At 43.1% G+C, this 24,674-nt stretch overlaps 1 long non-coding RNA gene and 1 other non-coding gene across 2 annotated transcripts; both read left to right on the top strand.

The window, feature by feature from the left end:
* The first annotated feature begins 13,723 nt into the window (after positions 1 to 13,723).
* LOC133046349 (U6 spliceosomal RNA) lies at positions 13,724 to 13,830 on the top strand. The gene has a single exon (XR_009690480.1). It is a non-coding gene; the product is annotated as a U6 spliceosomal RNA (small nuclear RNA).
* Positions 13,831 to 22,510: 8,680 nt separating this feature from the next.
* On the top strand, positions 22,511 to 24,377 carry LOC133046247 (uncharacterized). Its single transcript, XR_009690442.1, has 3 exons — positions 22,511 to 22,612; positions 22,999 to 23,143; positions 24,245 to 24,377. It is a non-coding gene; the product is annotated as an uncharacterized LOC133046247 (long non-coding RNA).
* Positions 24,378 to 24,674: the final 297 nt, after the last annotated feature.

Genomic DNA, 24,674 nt, shown 5'->3' with positions numbered 1-24,674 from the left:
ACATTTGGAAAAATATCTTTGAGTTCTATAGTTTCAAGGGTATAAAGAGTTCTGATGTCAAAGTTTGAGAAAAACTATTCAAACTATTTAATGCGTAAACCCACTTTTTAACTTAAAAAGTACTAAAGAAAATCCTTTCGTGTCAATAGCTTTTATAAAGTGCTTAGAGTGTGCTTACAGATAGTGCTAAGTAGTTTGCATATATCAACTTATTTTACTTTTCACAAAAGAACTTATGTGAGGTACTAGTTCCCCTATTCTACACATGAAGAAACCGACACAGTGAGGTTAAGCTACTTGCCCAAGGATACTCATTAGGAGATCCAGCAAATTTTGAACCTAGACACTCTCACTCTGAGTCTCATAGTAAGTCAACGGTATGAAAGTTCTAAGATTTCTGAGAATAAATGCACAATGAGGAGTTATAAATGACCAGAGTAATCTATAGGGCTTTGGTTAGGAGTAATTACAATATAATTCGGGATAGGTGATTTATGTACCATGAGTCATTAATCACCATAGGTAACCTGTGGTGCTAATGTGCTGGTTTCGTTTTTGCAAGGGACTTTCTGGTACTGGATGAAACTCAAAGACAAGATAGGACTAGCCTCTGGCCTTACAACTATTTCAAGACGGTTGGTGAAAGCCAGGGATTATCCTGTCAAACTGAGTGATGCCTTTTCTCAGTTCAGTTCAGTTCAGTTGCTCAGTCATGTCTGACTCTTTGCGACCCCATGGACTGTAACACGCCATGCAGGGCCTTTCCTAGCCCAAACCCTATGCCCAAAACTAGCACCTGTCTTGGTATAGGCTCTCCCATGACTCTGGACTTGCCCTTTCGTCATTCATCCCAATCTGTCATGATCTATACCTAGTCTGATTGCTCAGCCACCCCATCCCATACCCAGACCATGTGCTCCATGAGCATAGGGACACTGTCTATTTGCACACATCCTCTCTCCTCTGAACCTGGGACAGTGCCTGGCACACAGGAGCTACTAAGGAGATAGTGAGAGCTCTGTACCCAGGTCCTCAGACACCCTCACTGTTTGCAGATACAGGTGTCCTCTGGTCCCAGCCAACCCATACCTATACCTCTTTGTTGGGGCTGCTGGAGCCAGCTTTGCCTATACCAGTGGGAAGCCAGAAGTGTCTGAACATGTATGTCTTCTTGGAGACAGCCCTTAACCCATAACAAAAGGGTGAAGGTGGCAAGTTTAAATACTCTAGCCCTCCCCATCCCCATGAAGACACTTTGAGTATATTCTACTCTCTTTCCAGAGCTCCCGTAACAGGACTGAGCCAAACACACCCTCAATGAGATTCGGCAAAACAGCACACTCTAGCCCTGCCCCTTTCCTCCTGTCACACTTCCTGCCATCCTCCCTGCTTCCCTTGCAACACTGCCTCATAAATCACTCAACTCCTCGCCTCTGGGTCTGTTTCCGGAGAACTCAATGGCTGGACTGTGCCTCAATCACCTCTACACCACTCCCGCCTCTTCAACACTTCAGATTTGTTGAATGAATGAAGACCAGTGCCTCATTTATAATCCTAGAGCTCAGGGCCAAGATTTAAAGAGTGCAATGGTTAGGAAAGAAGCTATTCCAACAATATTCTCTAGAAGTCTTGATAACTGAGACCTTTGAAGATGTGCTGGAGTTGGTTCAAACCGGCTTGTATGAGCCAATTGTTAAACATCCAAGAATTTTGTAAAATGATTGTTAAACTCTTGGTAGCTTCAAATTGACCATGGTGAGAGTATTTACAGCACAAAAATTGGCACATGGTACAAATCAAGGCTAGCCTTCCTGCCTCCATCCCTCCTCATCCCACTCCCTAAACTCCATCCTGTAGAAACAGTTTCCCACCACAGTACTGGGAAAAAACATTTCAAGGTCCAAAAAAAGACCTGTACAGCAATATATATATATATATATATATATATATATATGCTATATATATATATATATATATATATATAGCAGTGAAGTGGTTAAGAATAAGGGTTCTGAAGTCAGAGCGATCTGGGTTCAACTGTACTGTCACTTATTGAGTCTGTGATGTAAACCAAGTTAATTTCTATGTCTATTGCCACATCTCTAAAACAAATGGTGTTATCATTTTGTCTCTTGACATAAGTACTTAGCTGTTTCTGACATATAGAAATAACTCAATGAAGATTAGCTAATATTAAGTTAGAAGGACCAAGAAATATAGGATGTGTTAGAATGTGGTCTTGCAGCCCACCGTCATGGTACCACCACACCAGCAAACTGCTGGGTTCAGTGGATTACTCTTTGGGTGTCGGCTGAGCTCTATCAGGTCACCTTGACCCAAAGCTGTGGCTCTTAGTAAACTCAAGATTAATCACTGGTCTCAGATTCATGTGTATCACATAAAAACCTGGTGCCAGATGTTGGCTTGTTCTATAGAGAGCCCAAAGAGGGAATGAGCCCTGACACTTGGCCTCTGTGGCTCTCTTCAAGAAAAGACAACCATTCAAGGCAGATTTGTTAGTGGAGAGCTGTACCCAGGTAGAGCTTCCCAGCTAGCACATTGGTAAAGAATCTGCCTGTCAATGCAGGTGATGCCAGAGTTATGGGTTCAATCCCTGGGTCAGGAAGATCTCCTGTAGGAAACGGCAACCTACTCCTGTATTCTTGCCTGGAAAATTCCACGGACCGAGGAATCTGGCAGGCTACAGTCCATGGGATCCCAAAGAGTTAGACATGACTGAGCATGCACGCATGCATACGTGCCCAGATAGCAGAAATCACATTGTCCCTGAGACCAAGACCCATGCACCAGGTGCATTACAGTAGCATAAAATCATCCCATCAGATCTAGCAGTTATTTAAACATGCAATACATATCCTGAGTCGAATGCAAGGGTTATATAAAACTCCAGCAATTCCAGGATGGGCAGCTGGAGCTGTCAGTGCCCTACATGTGTCTCTTTGGAACCAGCTTTCCCATACCTGATGGCTGCCTACCACTGCCACCTGCAGCTGGGGCCAGAGCAATAATAAAAGACAATCATTGATTAAGCTCTTCCTCCTCATTAGATACTGTGAGAAAAGGCAGGGTCACCTTCAGTGGCCACAACAACACTATGTGGTAAGTATTGTTATATTTCATTTTATGGATGAGGAAACTGAAGCTCAGAGGGGTTAAGTCATCTGTCTAAAGACAAACAGCACTGGAAAGTGATGCAGGCAAGGATTGTAATTCCATTCCTAACCCATGGCTAACAACATGCCAGGCATTGAAGGAAGATGAAGATCCATAAATAAAATTCACCCACTCCTACCCTCCATAGACTATAGAGTCCTCATCAATTATTCTGGGGAAGAACATTTCTCCGATTTGTTGTTTTCAAGAAGGTGCGGATACTCATTGTGGAATATTAAAACTCTGTCTCCTCCTTTCTCTAAGCTTCTGCTTTTGAGACACACCCATGCATTCATTTATACTTCCCTGGCAGCTCAGCTAATAAAGAATCCAACTGGAATACAGGCGATTCTGGTTCAATTCCTGGGTTGGGACAACGCCCTGGAGAAGGGATAGGCTACCCACTCCAGTATTCTGGCCTGGAGAATTACATGGAGTAATTACAGTATAAGTCCATGTGGTCACAAAGAGTTGGACATGACTGAGTGACTTTCACTTTTACACATTCATTACAGGTATAGGCAGGAGGAAATGGAACCCACTACAAACAAGACAATGAAAACTCTCCTCTTCTAGTTGCCAGGGACCCAAAAAACAAGTCATCGCACTTTTATTTTCCATGGAAGAAAACTAAAGGTCGTGTGCAACAATCAGTCTGAACATTGGCTGTGAAATTAATACTTTGGCCAAATGTTTCAGTGAAGACGGAAACATTATTTTGTTCTCACTGCTGTGGGCCAACATCTCCCAAAGAAAATACTGCTTAGGATCCATGGAGTTTTCAAATGAAAGCAAAGTTCATTCTGTCCTCTAGTTCCTACACTTTCCCAAATGACTTCAGTCTCCCTGCCACTTCCCTGAAAACACCTGTCAGAACTTGCCCTGCTGTGTCTTCCATGGGTGTCAGTGGTTAGCACACTGACCTATGTAAACTGAGTCCTTTATGCCTGATGAATTAAGAAGTCCACTTGCGAAGGTGCTGGTTGCACAGGCTCTCAGCATACAGACTCCTGGAGGAGCTGGGATCCGAGAGCTCTTGGCACTGGCCCAGCTGTCGGGAAGAGAGGTATCGAGATGGCTTGAATTCAACAAGCTGGATTTGATGACTTGGCTTTCAGCTCTGGGCGCTCAGTCCACCAAGCAGAGCCCAGCCAGGTCAGCCCAACCCCAGACTGTCACCCCAGAGGACTGTGAAAGAGCACGTGCATTTAACTACCCACTGAGGACCAGGCATGGAAGACAAAAGTCTTGGTTGCTAGGGCTTTTTTGGTGGGTCTGCTTTGGAATCAGTTCTTCTGGCCTCCAAATTATTAGGGCTCCTCAGGAAACTGCACTGGTCCCAGGCCTTGGAGTCTTCATGTACATTCCTCCCCTGTTAGCTTTTCTGCTTGGGGGTGAGTAAGTGGGGGAGACAGGGAAAGACAGAGAGGGTGAAGCTGCCCCCTTCATGTTGAGTTTCTGGGGCTCCAGCATCAGTGTTAGTGGCTGAGATGGGCCAAGGGAGGCACGAACAAGAGGTTGAAGGGCTGAGAGACCCCAGGGCATCTCCCCAACTTTCCACCTCCAATGGCCAGAATCCAACGGGGCCCAGATTAAGATGAGGGGAATGAGGCCAAGTTGTGCAAATGCAAAGTCAGCTCTTAATTTTATTGAAAAATTTGATACTTTGTTCATTAAGAACTGTTTGCATTAATTTTGATATTTTAAAAATACTGCATGTAAAAAAAAAATATTGCATGTAAACATTTATTTTGATTACTGAGTTTTTGTTGCTTCTGTAGAATCTGTGCGCAAAGCAAGTGTCTTTGTCTTAGCCTAGTTCCAGCCTTGCCTTCCCTCCCCTACATGTGACATATTCACATATATAGAATAATCGAGCCACTGAGTCTAACCCTACTTGATGTTCTGTAAGTTGTTTTTGTTTACTTGACAATATGTGGCTGAGCATTTCTAAGTCAATGATCATAGTTCTACCTTATCCTTTGCATGAAATCATGTGTTATAAAATTTTTTACCACTTTTTCTTGTAGGTCTAGCAGCCTCTGCCAGGGCTCCACCCATGTCCCTAACATTTCCATGGGCTCCAGCCAAATGCCACTACTGGCACATACATCGCTGGGTTGGCAGCCTGGTTCCAGAACTGCAGAATGCTACATGGCCTATGAATGCAGCAGGTGCAAGTGTCAGAGAATTAACATCTGCCAGGAGCAGCTCTCAGCCAGTCACTGGGGAAGTGGATGTATCAATCCCCCAGCTCCCTCACCCAGTAGATGGGGCAACCCTAAGGAGTGCAAGCCACCCTGGGTTTCAGAGCTTTCCCTGTGGAAATAAGCTCCATTGGTACTCAGCTTAACAACACATTTTCTCTATTGGCCGCCTGCTCTTGTCTGTATCACTTCTCCATCCCCTTCCAGGGTTATACACACCCTACACACACACACAGATCTCAAAAATAATTATGCTCAAATCTTTGTCTGTGAATCTGCTTCTGCTAAAATGGGCATTCAGATTATTTCAAATATTTCACTATTTACACATTCATCACCTTTATAGGTTCTAGCATATTAACATGCTCTTTGGGGGCCCATGATCAAAACTAAACAAGGATAAAAGAAGTAGGCTTTTGGTAAAGTAGAGAATGCAGAGACTCAATTAGCATGATAGCATCTCAGAGTGATATCATATAAAGTTACTTTCACTATGGGCTGTGGCATAAAAAATGTTAAGATACACTGTGCTTGCCTACCAGACTGTGGATTAACTTCTGTAATTCCAGTGAATGGCAAATAGTAGATTATCAATAAATATTTGTTGCATGAATAAAAGAAAGAGTAATTGATTAGTGCGTTGAATCTCTGCTAAGCTGAGTATAAGAGACCATGAATCTTTCCTGAGCCGCTGAGCATCTGTGCTTCAAAATTCTCTAACTCTATTGTCAAGACAGAGAACAGTACAATCCTAAGGTTAGCAAGGTGAACTGAGTGCTGCTCTGGAGACATAAAATGCGACTCCTGGCTTGTGAACACATAATCCCTTTCCCCCATCCCTACCCAGACTATTATCCCAACAGAGTTTGAAATTTTGACATTGGCCTCAAGCAACTGCCCACATACTAACCCATCTGATCACCTCTAAACCATTCACTCTCTCTTCCCTTTGCTTTTCCCCACACTGAAAATTTCTGTTACGCCATGGAGAATAGGCTCTCCTACTCCAGGATCTCCAGCCCTCCTGGGAGCTTGCATCCCAAGAGCCAGCAGGTCCTTTGGGAGGAGCCAAGATGGTGGTCAGCTTTCCACTGTCCTGTTGAAAGTTTTTTTATGCTCACCTTGGTTGCTTTTCTCTTCATTTGTTAGGATGTTTACTGTCACATCTGTCTACCCACAGATCTTTGCCCACAAGGACTCCACCCTGGAAAGAAGAGTCTAACCTGGTCTCCCACTAAACCACCATCATAGACTATGCACAAAGAACAGCCCTTTCACCTGGAATCCCCAGGGGCTGATGAGGAAGGACAAGATTTATGTCACATGAAGGCTCATTCCCAGCAGCCTAGCTCCTCTCTGTTACCTAAAAGGCGGCTTTTGAGCTTCCCATCAATCATCCATATATCTTCACTACATCACCTTGTAGGACAACTATATAGAAGTAGTAGGCATGCAACAGACCAACCTAAGCATATCAGTAGATGGTAGAAGGACTTCCTATATAACATTTTGATGGCCTCCTGCATCTGGAAATGCTAGAGGTCAAGTCCAACTGCTCAAACACACTTAAGGTCTCTACTTAAGTACTGGTTGCTCATATTCCATTGACTAAAGCAAGTTACAAGGCCAGGTCTCAAGTCAATACGAAGTATCCTCGTACCTAACGGGGCAGAGAGCTGCTGAGCAAATATTTGTTCAACCGTAACACAATCTAGCACACTACCCCTCCAGCCTCATCTTGAGCTCTCTACCCCTGATTTCCTTCAGTCAGCATGTATCATGATATCTCCAACTTCAGGGCCTTTTCACATGATGTTCTTCTGCCTGGAAGGCTCTTTTTCCTTCCCAATCCTCTATTACTCCTTATGATTCTCCAGATTTAGGTTTCCTTCTTACTTTCTCAGAGAAACCTGCACTAATCCCCAGGCCAGGTTGATATCCCTGGTCAAGTCTGCCTTCTGTATCCGGCACCACCCTTAGTCACTGTCCTGCTCAAAACCACTTCATTACTAACACTCTGACATAGTTCCCCATCCCCATGCTTTTGGTCTTACTTTCTCCCCTCTGTCTGTGATCTCCCCCTGCCTTATCTTTATTCATTTGCCTTGTCTTGCTCAGCCTAAACCTCACTGAGCACCAATTTAAAGTAGCTCATTACATGCAGCAGAACACTTACAATTTTTTTAGTCATTCCATTGTTACATTCACATGTATGCTCCAGGGCACATGGTGGACAACACACTTTAGGGTTACCCCAGCAGTTGGGCAAGGGAGCTAGGGGCATTCGTCCACCACCTTCCACCAGGCATTGGCTCTTGGGGACTTGGGGAGGGGAGTGGTGGTGATATCCTGGAACTTCTGGAATGTCCTATCCCAGGGGCCTGAGCAGCCAGAGAAAGCCCTCAGGTGATGATGGCTGAAGGAAACCACTTGGTCACCTGAGGCAGATGTAACCAGGCCACCATCAAGGTCTGTGACAGACTTACTGAATGAATGAACTGAAATCCAGGGAGGGGTGCTGACAGAAGCCAAGAGAGGGATCGTGAGGGGAAGGGGGAAAAGATAGAAGAAATGCCGATATGTGCTCTCATGGCCAAGTCTGAAGCAGCTTGCAAGTCTTGGGAAGGAAGGTCCTTCCTAATATCCATCACTTAGCCAGAGGTCTGTCTAGAGTACACATTCAAGACGACTAGTAGTTGTTTGGCAATGTGCTACTCGTTTCTCAAAGGTAATAGCCAAAGCAGACACAGAGCATTGTTGCCTTTAAAAAGGCTTAGAGCATTCTGGAAAGAGATCCACATTTAACAGTGGGAGAACAGGAGAAGAGGAAGTGGTTGTAAAGTCTGGAGGGGAGCCAGGAATCCTGCATCCTTTTTCCCAAGCCCTTGAAGATGTGCAGACATGTCTGGACTAGTCCCTTCTGCCCCAGGTAGCCCCCTGTTGAATTCCAGGTTGAGGATAATCCAGACCTTTTATTCATCCTAAAGTGTTGTTTGGGGCTGTTCTACCACCTCTTAACACCTACGACCAAGAAAGAAAAGAAACAAAGAAAACTCAAAGCAGCCAGCCTCTCTGACTCATGAGCAGCTCAGACGAAGGCTGGTGACTGAACTGATTTATCAGTAAGTGATCTGCTCTGGTCCTGCCCTAGGGGACCAGTGATGATTGGAACCTGGGTTGGGGCCTCCCACCTCCCATCACCTCTATTTCTATGGTCCTCTCCACTGCGTTCCATCTTCCTGCTGTCTTCAACCAGTGATTAGGCTAAATCCAGACTGACACTCCTAACACTACTTTACCCCAGGCACTGTCTTCTCAGTTGAGGATGCTGGAGGCCCTCTTCCCTGTGGAACCATGTAGCAATGTAGTTAAGGACCCAGGCTCCAGGTCCAGATGGCCCGGAGTCAGATCTTGCCTATGCCATCGGATGGGTACCCCACAGCCAGTCCCAGTTCCCCTGCACTCCCCTCAGTGAGCCTCTCCCTGTACTGAGGTGGACCTGATGTTTACCTCCTTCATCCCGGTCTTGGTGAGGACATAGAAAGCTGTCCCATTCATGGAGACAAAGCTGTCCTCTCCATTGAGGTCCCTTCCCAAAGAATTTCCTAAGACAATTTTGACTATTAGCAATTTTTCTTTTAGGCACAACTTTAGAACCCTCCCCTCTATGTATCAAATCAATTTGATCAGGAGCACCTGCTTAGAATTCCTGGGGGAGTGGGTGGAGCTAACAAAATACCTGTCTTTAAGCTCCACCCACATGAAGCCCCAACTTTGCTTCTCCCAAAAACCTTATGGGGTAAGCTATATGAATGAATCCTTTTCACAACAGATAAAACTGAGGCTCAGGTTAAAAGGCAAGACCAAGAAGATGTATTTAAATAGTAACAGAGCTTCTCCTCAATCCTGCAGCCTGTACCCTTGTTACAGACTCACCCTGTGGATTCCAGCTAAAAATACAGTGAGTGCACTGCATGGCAGCCCAACTCCAACTTGGGGGTCCTTTGGGGAGGATGATTTTTGTCTCCCCTCTGATTGAGCACAAGAGAGAGCTCCCTAAGCAGTTCTGACAAATCTGCCCTTCAAAGCCAGCCTCTCTCACTACAAGATATTCAGATTTCAGAAACTATGCCCATTTCCATCTGTTTCTCAATTCTTCTGCATTTTGTTTGCAGGGGAACCTTGCTCAAACCTTTTATGCATTCATTTGATGGAAATTTACCGAGCATCTTCTATGTGCCAGGTGCTGGAACTAAGCACTATGAATAAGACAAAGGCTCTGCCTTTATGAAGTTTCTATTAAAAAATCAAAGAGAGTCCAAGTCAGGGGGGCAATAAGTGCTAGTAAATAACATTAGGCAGGGTAAGAAGGATGGAGTGTGTGAGGGTGGAGAGGTGTCAGTTACTTAATTCTAAAAGAGAAAGAATTCATACAAAACGTAACATTGATACCAGTATCACACTTAAAACATTTAACAAGAATTTCTTAATTCTCTAACAGTATACCAGTTTTCATATCCCTCCACTGTTTTACATATTTTGTTTGCTTGTATGATAGAAACCTAATTTAGAGTCTGATTCAAACAAATCTTCTAGTCTATAGACTCACCATCCGTTTCCTGTCTTTGTTTTTGTTTCTTGCAGATTTTTGTTAAAATGAGCAGGTCATTTGTCCTATGGAATTTCACAAGGTCTGGATTTTGCTGATTGTATCCCTGTGTTAGCCTTTAACCTGTTGGGAGGTGCCTTTTTCAGTGCGTTGTGGATGTGACAATTGACCAGAGACCTGAGTGAAGAAAGCCAGCAAGTGATTTCTGCAGAAAACTAAGGGTATAAGGGTCTATGTCAGCTTCCATTTTTCCTTAGCTTAACTTCTCTGAGTCTCAGTTTCTGAAAGTCCATTCTTTTTTCATGTAAGTGCCCTTCCTGCTATGACAAGTAACCCAGCTGCCTTCATCAATTCTGCAGTGAAATATTTGTGGTTAAAGAGCTTAGCCTTTAAACCAGGAAACAACCCAAATATCTCTCAACAGAATGAAATGAAACAGAGCAGCATATTCATACAATGGAATATGACTCAGTGATGAAAAATGAAGGGACTCCTAATTCAAGCAGGATACACGTGGGTCAGTCTCAGAAACTTCATGTTGAGTGAATGCAGCCAGGCACAAAACAGTACATGTAAAACAATGCCATTTATGAAGTTCAAGAATAGGTATAACTAATCTATGGCAATAGACATCAGAACAGTACTTTCTTTGGGGGTGATGACTAAAAAGAGGCATTAGAGAACTTTCTGGAATGATGGAGATGTTCCCTATCTTGACCTGGGTGGTGGTTGCATAGATGTACAGGGACATAACTCATCATGCTCAGTTAAAATGTATGTAACTTCTTGTATGTAAATCATACTTAGAAAAATTAAAAATGAAAAAGCAGGTGAACTATGGATTCTGGTAGACACAGGCCCTAGTTAATTGTTTATTAACCTTTATCAATTCTCCTAACTTCTTAAGACCTTAGTTTCTTCAGCTTAAAATGGGACTCATACAATCCACTCATACAATTCTTTCGTATTGCTGCCAAGCAGTTAGCACAGAGTCTGACATAGAGGAAGACCTGAAAAAATAAGCTGTGTCATTCTAGTATCCCTCCCTCAATCCTTGGGAAACTCAGGATGACCCCACAAACCAGCAGACTCCAGTGCATCTCAGTTCTATGCCACCTCTATTAGGCTCACTGAAAGACTGAGATTTGGAACATGTTCTCTAACGCTATGGGCATGACTTCCCAGTGCTATGCATTTAACATGTTGCTTTTATTTGATCTAATTGCAGCCACACTGTGGTTCATCACAAAATTTTATGGCAAGCTTGAAGAAGTCATTGGGTCCCTCCTATGTGTTGGGCAGCATGGCTGCCAGTACCTATCAGGCCTCCCAGAGCTGGAGTTTGCTGAAAAAAAATCCTTTTAATCTGCAATTTTTTCTCTTGAGAACAGTCTTGGAAATGTTGTTGCCAAACACTTGCAATCGTTCATTAATTCATCAAAAAAATCACAGCGTTTTGGGAAGTGTCATTGCAAAACAGACTTCTTTCTATCCATCTCCTTTCTTTGCTTTTGATCCCTGAAGTTTTTGTTGAAGCAAAAGATTATTTGTCATGCCTGGATCCACAGTATGGAGGTTACTGCCCCCATCTCTGCTCGGCTGAGTTCCCATTTTCCTTTAGGTTTATAGCTCCCTTGATGACATCATGGTCCAATTCCGGAACTTTTCAGTTACGTCTGGTTACCAGAACAGTTCATTCCAAGGTATAATACTTAGTATTTTTGTTCAACATTTTAAAAATTGAGTAAGTGTATTGAAGTATAAAAGACATACAGAAAAGTACACAGATCACAGATGTACAGCTCAATGAATTTGCATAAAATGAACACATCAGTGTTAACTCTATTCAGACCAAGAAACGAAACAAGACCAAAATCTTAGAAACCTTTTTGTGCCCCTTTGCTATAATTCACTACTCTACACCCGATAGCCACTATCTTAACTTCCAGAACCATTGCTTGATTTTGCTGCTTTTGGAATTTCACGTGAATGGAATCCAATGGTGTGTATATATTCATGCATCTGGCTTTACCCACTCAACATTTTGTTTATATTGCTGTGTGTTGTTATAGTTTGTTCACTCTCATTCCACTAAAGGTTCTACTACACTTAAATTTTCTACTCTTCTCATTCTTCATTTAAAAAATTTACCCTGAAGCACAATTCAAAGATTAAAGGCAGGCCAGTACTGTGGCCCCCAGCTGCTTAAAGTTGGGAATGCATGGGGTCTTCTTTTAAGACCATCTCAATCCCACTTACAATAGCATTAAAAGATACTCAGGAATAAATTTCACCAAGGAGGTGAAAGATCTCTACACTACAAGTTATAAAAAACTTAAGAAAGCAATTGAAAGTGACTCAAATAAATGGAATGATATCTCTGTTCAAGAACTGGAAGAATTAGTATTTCTAAAATGTCCATACTACCCCAAGCCATCTGTAGATTTAATACAATCCTTATGAGAGTCCAATGATTTTTTTTTTTTTTTTTTACAAAATTGAAAAAAACAATCCTGAAGTTTGTATGGAACCACAACAGACTAGGAATAGCCAAAGAAATCCTAAGAAGAACAAAGCTAGAGCCATTACATGTCCTGGTTTTTAACTATATTACAAAGCTACTATAATCAAAAGAGTATGGTACTGGCATAAAAACAGACATATAGTTCAATAGAACAGAATCAAGAGCCCAAACATAATCTCGTATATTTATGGACAATTAATATTTGACAAGGAAACTAAGAAAAAACAATGGAGAAAAAACAGTCTTCATTCCCAGCATAAATTCGGGGAAAATCAAATATTCACATGCAAAAGAGTGACACTAAATCCCTTTAAAGCACTCACAAAAATTATCTTAAAACGAATTAAAGATTTAAAAGTAAAACCCAAAACTGTAAAACTCCTAAAATAAAGCATAGGAAAAAAAAGCTTCCTGACACGGGTCTTGTCAATGATTTTTTTGGATATGACACCTAAAGCATAAGCAACAAAAAATAAACAAGTGAGGGGCTTCCCTGGTGGCTGAGTGGTAAAGAATCCTTCTGCTAATGCAAGAGACATGGGTGGGATCCCTGATGTGGGAGGATCCCACATGCCATGGAGCAACTAAACCCAGGTGCCACAACTACCGAATCTGTGCTCTAGGGCCTGGGAGCAGCAACTACTGAAGCCCAAGCACCCTAGAGCGTGCACTCTGCAACAAGAGAAGCCACAATGAGAACCCTGCGCACCACAGCTAGAGAGTAGCCCCCACCTGCAACAGCTAGAGAAAAGCCCACGTGCAGCAATGAAGACTCCGAACAGCAAAAATAAATAAAATTAATTACATAAATAAATAAACGCGGAGGGGGCACATCTAACTGAAACACTGCCGCACAGCCAAAGAAACCACCGACAAAATGAAATGGCAGTCTATACAATGGGAGAAACTACTTGCTAGTCACAGACCTAACAAATGGTTATTACACAAGATATATAAAGAACTCTAACAACTCAACCGCAAAAATATAAGTAATCCAATTTAAGAATGGAAATATAGATGGACCTTGAGGGCATTGAGAAATAAGTCAAACAGAGAGACAAATACAGTGTGATCTCATTTACATGTGAAATCTAAATATATATAATTGAATCACTTTACTTACTGTACTGACACTAACACAATACTGTAAAAAACAAAAACACACATGAGAACAAAAACAAAAACTTCAATATAAAAAATACTTATAAGGTGCTCGCTTCGGCAGCACATATACTAAAATTGGAACGATACAGAGAAGATTAGCATGGCCCCTGCGCAAGGATGACACGCAAATTCGTGAAGCGTTCCATATTTTTTAAAAAGAAAAAAAAAAAATACTTATAAGACACAGAGATCAAATTTATGGTTTCTAGCATCACGAGGTGGGGAATAGGGCTGGAAGAACTGAGTGAAAAGTGGTCAAACTTGCAGTTATAAGATAAATAAGTCCTGGGGATATAATATATATCGTGTCTATAGCTAACAGTACTATAGCTAAAATATACAAAATTTTATATATTTGAAAATTGCTAAAAGAGTCCATCGTAAAAGTTCCCAACACAAGCCAAAAAAAATGTAATGATGTGAAAGGATGGATGTTAACAGCTTATTGTGCTGACCATTTTCACAGTACAAGCATGAAAAATCCTTATGTTGTATATTTGACTTATGTTTTATGTCAACTGTATCTCAATAAAACTGCAAAGAATAGCAAGAGACGACCTCATCCCCACCCTTTTAGGTGTGGGCTTCTTCAGGGTTGAAGCCTGAGAGAGGGAGGGAGGAGGCAGTGGTCTCCTTATCTGCATGTCTACATGTTATTGCTGGCAGGGCATCCCTGGCATTGCTGGTTCCCGGTGGCGCCATGTGACGCTGGTCATCTCTGCTGTCACAGTGATCACCACAAAGGTGACTGTGTTGAGCTTTCCCCCGTCCCTCTCCAATGAGAATAATTTCTCCCAGAGGGGTAGCTATGTCTCTTTCTGGCACCAATGCAAGGTGACCATGACTTTTCCATGTTGGACATCCTGTTGTGGGAGCCACTGGCCTCCCGGACAAGTCCTACAGCTCCTTCTCAGACTCTGACCTCCATGCTTTTCCATGCAGAGCTGCAAGAAGAGGTGCTGTCCTCACCTTCCAACTGCAGTGAAGAACAGAGCTTGTCCTGGAATTGCCCCATCTTTGTCCAACCACTGTACATCATGGCCCCTTCAAGCTCTGCTGTCATGGGCAATCTCTAGACTAGAAGCAGGCACAAGGCTCCTCGCTCAAGTTCACCCCAAAACTTCTCAGCACTCTTCTGTCTAGTGGCTCCATTAGGGGTGCCTATTAGCTTTGGCAGTTTGGCAAACAAGCTCTGCTCCTTGGAGGCTTTGCTAATGATCACAAATGGGAGAAGAGGAGAAGCCTTCACTGTTACTATTTTAGTACACACAATTGCCAATTGCTGGCACCTGAATCCCCTTGCCTGCAGGTTTTCTGTGACTACTGGAGCCCACTTGCCCAAGCCTGCAGCAGGCTGAAATTGACAAGGAATTAACACTCCAGGATCAGCTCCTTAATCAATGGCTATCCAGAGCTGGGGAGTAAATACCCCAGCCTCTTATCTGGAATCTCTGAGGGCATGTTTTCCACTGATATTTCACTATAAAGACACCCTTTAAGGGGCTGCCTTCCCTCACCCCCCTCCCTATCCCACCCCCCATCCAGGGTTTCCTAGAGTTCCCTACAAATAAACTACTTGCAATAACAGTCTTGTTTTCAGGGCAGAGGGTGCAGGGGGGGAAGGTGAGGGCAGGGGGGCTGTTTCAAGGCAAACTCAAGCTAAGACAACCCAGAATTCTCTTGCAATCCCCCTTGCTTGGCTTCAGAAAGGGGAAAAGAAAGGTCCGGAAGTCTTCTAGTGAGGATAGAATAGCTTTTAAAGAAGGAGAAGGAGGAAAAGGAAAAAAAAAAAAGAGTTTCCCCCACTTACAGTCTTTTGTTACTTCTTTCCTAGGCTGGTCCTAATGTCCAGTCTTTTAGGCTTCTCTAAGCCACCAAGGATTCACATTCTCATTTTTCTTCATCTTCCACCAGGGACCACTCAGTGGAGCTTAGAATATTCTTGCTTCCCCTTCCCAGTCCTGGATGGCTGCCTCCTAAAAACAGAACAGTTCTTGGCACCCCTAGCAAAGCAAGGGTCTACAAATCGCTCCACTAATGGTCTCCACTGGGATTTCAGAGACAGACTTCCATTGTAAGATTTCTGGGTCAGAAAATTCTGCCAAACTCCCAAATATCCCTCCTGTTGTAAAGCAGGAGAGACCACAATTCTAAATACTCAGGTTTCAAGTTCATATCTGACTCTACCAGGTCCTCTTGGAAACAGTGAGGTTCACTGATTTGGCACAATTTCAACATGATTTGATTTGCAGGTGGCTGGGGCTACAGCAGGGTCCCCAACCTCCGGGCCATGGACCGGTACCTCCTGTCAAATCAACAGCATTAGGTTAGAAATAAAGTGCACAGTAAATGTAATGCACTTGAGTCATCCCCAAACCATCCCCCCTCCCTCCCCAGTCCATGGAAAGAGTGTCTTTCATGAAAATGGCCCCTGGTGCCAAAAAGGTTGTGGTTCACTGGGGGTACAGCATTAGGCAGAACCCTCCTCTGCATTCTTGATAGAGGGTTGGGCATCTGGAGTTCAAGGATCCCTGAATACTGCTGGCAAAACTGCCTATGTATTTGTTCACCTGCATTCTCAGTAGGTTCATAGCTTCCCAAAACTTCTCAAAGTGGCCTAGGACCCTGTATGTTCATTACTCCCTGTTGGAAGGACAGTTGATTAGGCAAAAAATTAGTATTTTTTTCTGGCTTCCAGTGTTTCTAGACCAGTTTTACCAAGTAGATACCTCTAACCCAATTACGTCCAATTGACCTTGTGGCTGGGTTCTACACTATCAGTTCAGTTCAGTTCAGTCACTCAGTCATGTCCGACTCTTTGCAACCCCATGGACCACAGCATGCCAGGCCTCCCTGTCCATCACCAACTCCTGGAGTTTACCCAAACTCATGTCCATTGAGTTGGTGGTGCCATCCAATCATCTCATCCTCTGTCATCCCCTTCTCCTCCTGCCTTCAGCATTAGGGTCTGCCTTTCCCAGCATCAGGGTCTTTTCAAATGAGTCAGCTCTTTGCATCAGGTGGCCAAAGTATTGGAGTTTCAGCTTCAACATCAGTCCTTCCAATGAATACCCAGGACTGATCTCATTTAGGATGGACTGGTTGGATCTCCTTGCAGTCCAAGGGACTCTCAAGAGTCTTCTCCAACACCACAGTTCAAAAGCATCAATTCTTCAGTGCTTAGCTTTCTTTCTAGTCCAACTCTCACATCCATACATGACTACTGGAAAAACCATAGCACTGACTGGACAGACCTTTGTTGGCAAAGTAACGTCTCTGCTTTTTAATATGCTGTCTAGGTTGGTCACAACTTTCCTTCCAAGGAGTAAGTATCTTTTAATTTCATGACTGCAATCACCATCTGCAGTGATTTGGGAGCCCAGAAAAATAAAGTCAGCCACTGTTTCCCCATCTATTTGCCATGAAGTGATGGGACCGGATGCCATGATCTTACTTTCCTGAATGTTGAGCTTTAAGCCAACTTCTTCACTTTCCTCTTTCACTTTCATCAAGAGGCTCTGTAGTTCTTCTTCACTTTCTGCCATAAAGGTGGTGTTATCTGCATATCTGAGGTTATTGATGTTTCTCCTGGCAATCTTGATTCCAGCTTGTGCTTCCTCCAGCCCAGCTGGAGTACATTCATGATGTACTCTGCATATAAGTTAAATAAAGCAGGGTGACAATATACAGCCTTGACATGCACATTAAATATATACAAATATCTTGTTGGGATCTAGACTGGTTGTGACAAAACAGTCATTAGGTTAGTTCCCAGGAATGGGATTAGAGGGAGGTAAGAAGACCTTCCCTCCTAACTTAACCCATTTCTGCAGTTTGAAGTTTCAAAATAGCAGTGTTTTAGGGCTTTAGTAATTTTAGACAAACCAGGAAAATAAATAGAATAATAAACCATATTACGTGTCAAAAGGCCTGCAAAAAAAATATTAAAAGAAAACAGATTGTCACGGATTTCTTCTTGTGGTCAGATGCAAATAGTGAAAATTGAGACGTGTGGAGGATTCTTTGCCCCTGATTTCAAAGCACCCTCACTCAGGCTGTTTCTCTCTGAGAATGAACACAGCATGGCCACCCACCTCTGATTCATCCAGTGTAAGGTTTGCTTTTCCAGCACATTTAAGTCAGCCTTCCCCTGGGACATAGAGCAAGGGGCTGGATGCTGATTTTCCCCTTCTCTCCCCTAAAACAGGGTTGGATAAAGATGACACTCAGTCCTGCTCTGCATGGAAGGTCAGGGAGAGGACAGGCAGAATGGGCCAAAATCAGCAAACTTCCAACGTCTGGCCAGTTGGTACACCTGGCCAGGCTTTTAGCTGTTAGTGAAGAAGTCCACCAATTAGACTCCTTTTTTTCCAGACTCTAAACTTTCTCATTAGTAAAATATATCCACCCATCTTATCCAGCTTTTTCAGAGAAACATTTTTTAAAATCCAAGCAGAACAGAAGATAATTCCAAGCCGAGCAGAAAAGCATAACTTCACTCTCTTCCTGCCTGGCATCCTCTGCATTTCCCTAGTACCTGACATAACCTGCCCTAGACCAGTCCTCCATCTTCTGTACCATTTCCATCATTCTTGGGTCCAGACGGCAGGAGACAGACCAACCCTACTGCCCAAGATCTGGTTACCAAGACCTCAGAGAACTTTGAGCCTGCTGGCAACACCCCAGACACCCCAGGACAGAGATTCTCACTTTGGGGTGACTTGTAACCCAGGAGATGTCTGGAGATATTTTCGATGTCACATTGTTAGGGGGGAATATTGGCATCTGCCAAAGCCTTTGACTGTGTGGATCACAATAAACTGTGGAAAATTCTTCAAAAGATGGGAATACCAGACCACCTGACCTGCCTCTTGAGAAACCTATATGCAGGTCAGGAAGCAACAGTTAGAACTAGACATGCAACAACAGACTGGTTCCAAATAGGAAAAGGAGTACATCAAGGCTGTATATTGTCACCCTGCTTATTTAACTTATATGCAGAGTACATCATGAGAAATGCTGGGCTGGAGGAAGCACAAGCTGGAATCAAGATTGCCAGGAGAAATATCAACAACTTCAGATATGCAGATGACACCACCTTTATGGCAGAAAGTGAAGAAGAACTACAGAGCCTCTTGATGAAAGTGAAAGAGGAAAGTGAAGAAGTTGGCTTAAAGCTCAACATTCAGAAAATTAAGATCATGGCATCCGGTCCCATCACTTCATGGCAAATATTTGGGGAAACAGTGGAAACAGTGGCTGACTTTATTTTTCTGGGCTCCCAAATCACTGCAGATGGTGATTGCAGTCATGAAATTAAAAGATACTTACTCCTTGGAAGGAAAGTTATGATCAACCTAGACAGCATATTAAAAAGCAGAAACATTACTTTGCCAACAAAGGTCCATCTAGTCAAGGCTATGGTTTTTCCAGTGGTCATGTATGGATGTGAGAGTTGGATTATAAAGAAAGCTGAGTACCGAAGAATTGATGCTTTTGAATGGTGGTGTTGGAGAAGACTCTTGAGAGTCCCTTGGACTGCAAGGAGATCCAACCAGTCCATCCTAAAGGAAATCAGTCCTGGGTGTTCATTGGAAGGACTGATGCTGAAGCTGAAACTCCAATACTTTGGCCACCTGATGCAAAGAGCTGACTCATTTGAAAAGACCCTGATGCTGGGAAAGATTGAGGGCAGGAGGAGAAGGGGATGACAGAAGATGAGATGGTTGGATGACATCACAGACTCAGTGGACATGGGTTTGGGTGGACTCTGGGAGTTGATGGACAGGGAGGCCTGGCATGCTGCAGTTCATGGGGTCGCAAAGAGTCAGACACGACTGAGCTACTGAACTGAATTGATTGACATCTGGTTAATGTAGGCCAGGGATGATGCTAAACATCCCATAAGGCACAGGACAGTTCCTCCAAAACAAGAATAATCTGGCCACAAATATCTGTAGTGCTGAGGTTGAGAAACCCTGCCCTAGAGTCTTGCTACACAAAGGACTGTCCACGGACCAGCAGCATCGACATCCCTTGGGATGTATCTCTTGTGAGGATAGGCTAGTGTGAGGGTCAGCAAACTTGGTAAAGAGGCAGATAGTAAATATTGCAGGTTTTGAGAGACAGACAATCTCAGCTATAACTATTCAAGTGTAACTACTCAGCTAGGCATTTGTAGCATGGAAGCAGTCCACACCCCACAGAAGTGCCTTCCACTTTGCTCACATTTTATTGGCCAAAACAAGCCACATGCCTATGCATAATTTCAAGCGGGAGGGGATCTGTGCCAAGAAAGACAACAATTCCTAATGACTACCCAGATCCTCCTTCTCGGAAATCCTAGCCCTGTGCCTGTCTATCATTCCATCAGGGATTTAAATAGACTTTGGCAGAGTTACATCCTAAGTTTGGCTTGGATCATTTAATGATGACCTCATACCCTCCTCACACTTTTCTAAGGAAAATCAGCACAAATATTCATGGACTTGAATGCCTGCTCTGTGCCAGGCACTGAGCACTTAACATATCTCATACCTTTCCACCCTCAAAAGAGTTTCAGGAGGTGGGTGTCACCTGACTTTTCCAGATGGAGAGACAGAGAGAGGATATGGCTTATCCAAGACCAGCTGGTAGCTGATAGGTTTAGGGCTCAAACTCAGGTCTGATTTCAAAGCCCACACATTTTAATATATTCATGACCAGATACTTTTTGAAAACCTACTGGATGCCAGGCATTGTATATACTTTTGTGTTTTTGATCCCCACAATAACCCTATGAAGTATCATTAACCCCATTTTATTGATAAAGAGAAGGCGGGCAGGAAGTTATATAATAAGTCCAAGGTCACATATTCACTAATGGAACCAAAATTCTAAACCAGATCAATTGACTTCTAATAATTTATATTACTAGGACATCAGTTCTGTAACTGAGGTCCTAGGGCCCTGCTCGTATTTCCTTAGACTTTATCATGTTATGGTCATCAGCTAACTTCAAGCTATTAGGACCTGCATCTCTTTGCCTAACGCTTTTCTCAGAAGCCACACAAGGGAGGCTGCTCTGTCTGTGCTCATAGAAGCTCACCAAAGCCAGGAAATAACCACCACAGGACCAGCTTCCCTCCCTACCCAGCTGTCAACCAAACACTACTGCAGTGAGTGTACCCCAGCTCCTTTGCCTCCTAGGTGCAGTAACTCTGGGGCTCCAGTTACCAGAGCCCCCAGGGGCTACAGCTCCAGTCAGCCCAGTAGCAGCTGACTTGATCATGCAGCTTTTAATGGCTGCCACCTCAGGGGGTCAGATTCAATAAAAATTATAGGACCCCCAGTTAAATTTGAACTTCAGATAAAACTGATTTTTTTAGTATCAGTATGCCACAGGTAATATTTGAGACATACCCTAAAAAAAAAAAAATTCTTATCTAAAAAATATTGTATACATGCTTATACTTTAAAAATTACTTATCTGAAGTTCCCATTTAACTAGGATCCTGCGCTTTATCCAACAATCCTCCTGTCACCCTTTCCAGTGTCTTAGGGCCCCTTCCCCATTTGCGTTGCCACACACATGCATTTGGACCAATTGCACTTGCATTTGGTCTCAGAGTCTGTGCTGGGGGACCTCAAACTGAGATGGAGGCTGCCATAATGAGAAAGAAAATACATCAGTCCACAGCAGAGGTTTCACTAGTGTTTTAAGGTCCTTCTGGATTCCTTGGGAGCCAGGACAATGGGGCCTTCGGCCATCCTCTACAAGAACCATTTGAATATAGCTTATACAGTTGACCCTTGAACAACACAGGTTTGAACTGCATGGGTCTACCTATATGCAGATTCTTTTCAACTACAAATACTACAGCACTGCCAGACCCAAGACTGGTTGAATTCTAAGACACAGAACCACAGATAGAGAGAAACCACCCATAGGGAGGGCTCACGATAAACTATAGGTAGATTTTCCACTTTGCAGAGGATTGGCAACCCTCACCACCATGTTGCTCAAGGTCCCTGCATAGAGGAGAGAAACCTTTCCTTCTACATCACCAATGCAACCACAACTTGATGCTTCCCATGGGAAGTAGCCCTTTATCCCATCTTTGTATGCTCTGCCCATAGCACTGAGAGATGCAGAAATTTCTAAACACCTTGTTATCTGGAATTCCCTCCATTGCATTCAGCATCGATCAGACAGAGAAATATTCAGGATTACGTGGACCAGATTCTGTTGTCACTGAACGGCCATTCCACCCTTCCTTGCTAACATACCTTCAAAGCAGTCAAATCCTTCGGAAGAAACCCAAGCCATCCCCAGTGTGTGGCTCATTTTCAGTTGAAGGCAACCATGGCATCTCCATTATCATTACCAATAAATGGTTTAGAATGGATATGAGTTGAGTTGCAGCATCATCCAGGGGAACAGGAAAGGGCATGTGGGAAACACATCTTTGCTTAGGAAATGAGACATGTGTAGTACATGCTGGCTGTGCCACCAGGCCCCGCTTCAGGACAGAAGCCTCACTCCTGCACCTTCCAAGAGGTCTAGGGCCAAGGTTCAGCAACCTTAACCTCCAGCGACAAGTCCACATAGAGGTGCAGCGTCTTGCCTCAACTTGGGAAACTCTGAGGATCCAACCACCACCAGGGTGCCCTGTGGGGTCAGCTTAGGCCTCTGCTGCTCAATTTCTCAGCTGTGCAGTCCTGCCCATCACTCCTGCCTATCAGGGCCTGTTCCTGAGAGCAATCACTCATAAGCCCATGTATGCAAATTTCCATCTCAGGAACTGCTGTAAGACAACGTAGTAGAAGCAAGTTCCATTTTCACTAGAAGATGTTGCTTTCTGCACATAGAACTACAGAGCCCCGAGATGACCCAAAAAAGAACGTATGTAAGAAGACAAATCAACAATCTGAGGATGAGGGAGCAAAAAGATGGTAAGAACCTGCATCTTTAATAATGTCTTAGAGCCACTATATTAAGCAACTCTACAACTGCCCTACATCTTGGCTTCTGAATATGCCAGCTAGTAAATATTCCTTGTCAATCCAGTTAACAATACTGTACTGTATATTTGAAAGATGCTAAGAAAGTAGATCTTAAACATTTTTATCATGAGAAAAAACATAACTATGTGTAGTGATGGATGGTAACTGAACTTACTCTGGCAATCATTTCACAATATACACAAATAGCAAATCATTATGTTACACACCTAAAATTAACACAATGTTATATGCCAATTATGTTTCAATTTAAAACAATTTTAATAGAATATTCCTTGTTGATAAAGCCTCTTATAGTTGGGTCTTGTAACTCACAGCCAAAATCATCTGAAATCATATACAGCCTGGGAGTAATATGCAAAGGGAAGCACTCCAAAACAAAGAAGAAATGGTGCTGAGAAACAGTGTGGGTTCCAGAAATCCAACACTTAGGTGACCAGCCAGGACACTCCTCCACTTCAGGTAAAGTCCTCTATCCTAAACCCACTGTGACTTCTTCTCTTCTTTTTGTGCCACTGTTGCCCAGTAAAGTCATAGACTAAGAAGTAGAGGGTGTCTGTACACAATTCCTGTGCATGTTCCCAAGAAAGAAGTTCCAGACAGTCGTTTGACACCTTATAATTCATCTACCAACTATGCCTCAATTTTGCTTTCCTTCTTTTTCTTGTTATTTAGAAAAATGGAGCAGAGAAACATGTCAGGCCAGGAAAGGCTAAATCATCCCAAGTGATGTCTACCTCATAAATACTATGAAATACTATGAGACGCTCAAAAAATATTTATACAGTTTTGCCCCCTTCTGATAAAATAAACTACTCAGCTGCATCCCCAACTGTGAGACATGTTAGTGACTACCTCTAGAAAGTCAGAGGTGCCTTTCGCAAACGAGTTGCTGTCTCTGAGCTAAATATCAGACAACCTGCACATTAAGTAGCTGTCATGAAATATGTGTTTGTGTCACCCCCAGATCCATATGTGAAGCTTAAATTCTCAAGGTGATGGTTTTTGGAGAGTGAGCCTCTGGGAGGTAATCAGATCATGAGGGTGGAGCCCTTGTAATAAGATTGGTGCCCTTACAGGAAAAGACTTGACAGAACTTGCTTTAATCTCTCTCTCTTCTATCTCTATCTCATATTCATATGAGGATGAGCAAGAAGGCAACTGTCTAGGAGCTAGAAAGTGGGGCCTTACTAGACATCAGAACTGCTAGCATCTTAATCCTGGACTTTTCAGCCTCTGAAACCATGAGAAGTAAAAGTTTTGTTTGAGCCAGACTGTGTATGATATTTTTGCTGCAACAGCCCAAACTGACAATGACAATAGCCAAACACACAGCTCAAGCCTGTGGTTTCTCCTGTCTGAGTCCATCACCACATATAGTTATGTTTTATCCACTAATTATATAGATTTTCTGTTTTATCTTTGTGGCCCCATGGACTGCAGCACACCAGGTTTCCTTGTCCTTCACTACCTCCCTGAGCTTGCTGAAACTCATGTCCATTGAGTCGATGATGCCATCCAATCATCTCATCCTCTGTCACCCCCTTCTCCTCTTGCCCCCAGTCTTTCCAAGCATCAAAGTCTTTTTCAATGAGTCAGATCTTCACATCTGGACACAACTTAGCAACTAAACAACAACAAATATAGACAATTAAGATCAAGGATCTGGAGCCAAAAACCTTGGGTTAAGTCCTAGACCTGGGTAAGTTATTTAATTCTTGTCAACTTATTTCAACATCTATAAAATGGGAGAATTAATAGCACCAGTCAGCTTAGGCTAAATTATGATGCAGTAACAAACAACTTCCAAATCACACTGGCTTGTAACAATAAGTTTATAGCTTGCTAGACTGACATGTCCATCTTTGGATGGACATGGCTTGGCTTCATAGGATCTTTATTCTGTGATGCAGGCTACAGCCTGCATTTGGGACACTGTCAATCTTGTGGTGGAGGAAAAGAGACCCTGGCAGAACCACATAATGACTGTGAA

The sequence above is a fragment of the Dama dama genome, chromosome 24 (genome assembly GCF_033118175.1).
Source record: "Dama dama isolate Ldn47 chromosome 24, ASM3311817v1, whole genome shotgun sequence".
Classification (NCBI taxonomy): domain Eukaryota; kingdom Metazoa; phylum Chordata; class Mammalia; order Artiodactyla; family Cervidae; genus Dama; species Dama dama.
This window is presented reverse-complemented; position numbering and strand designations above follow the sequence as displayed.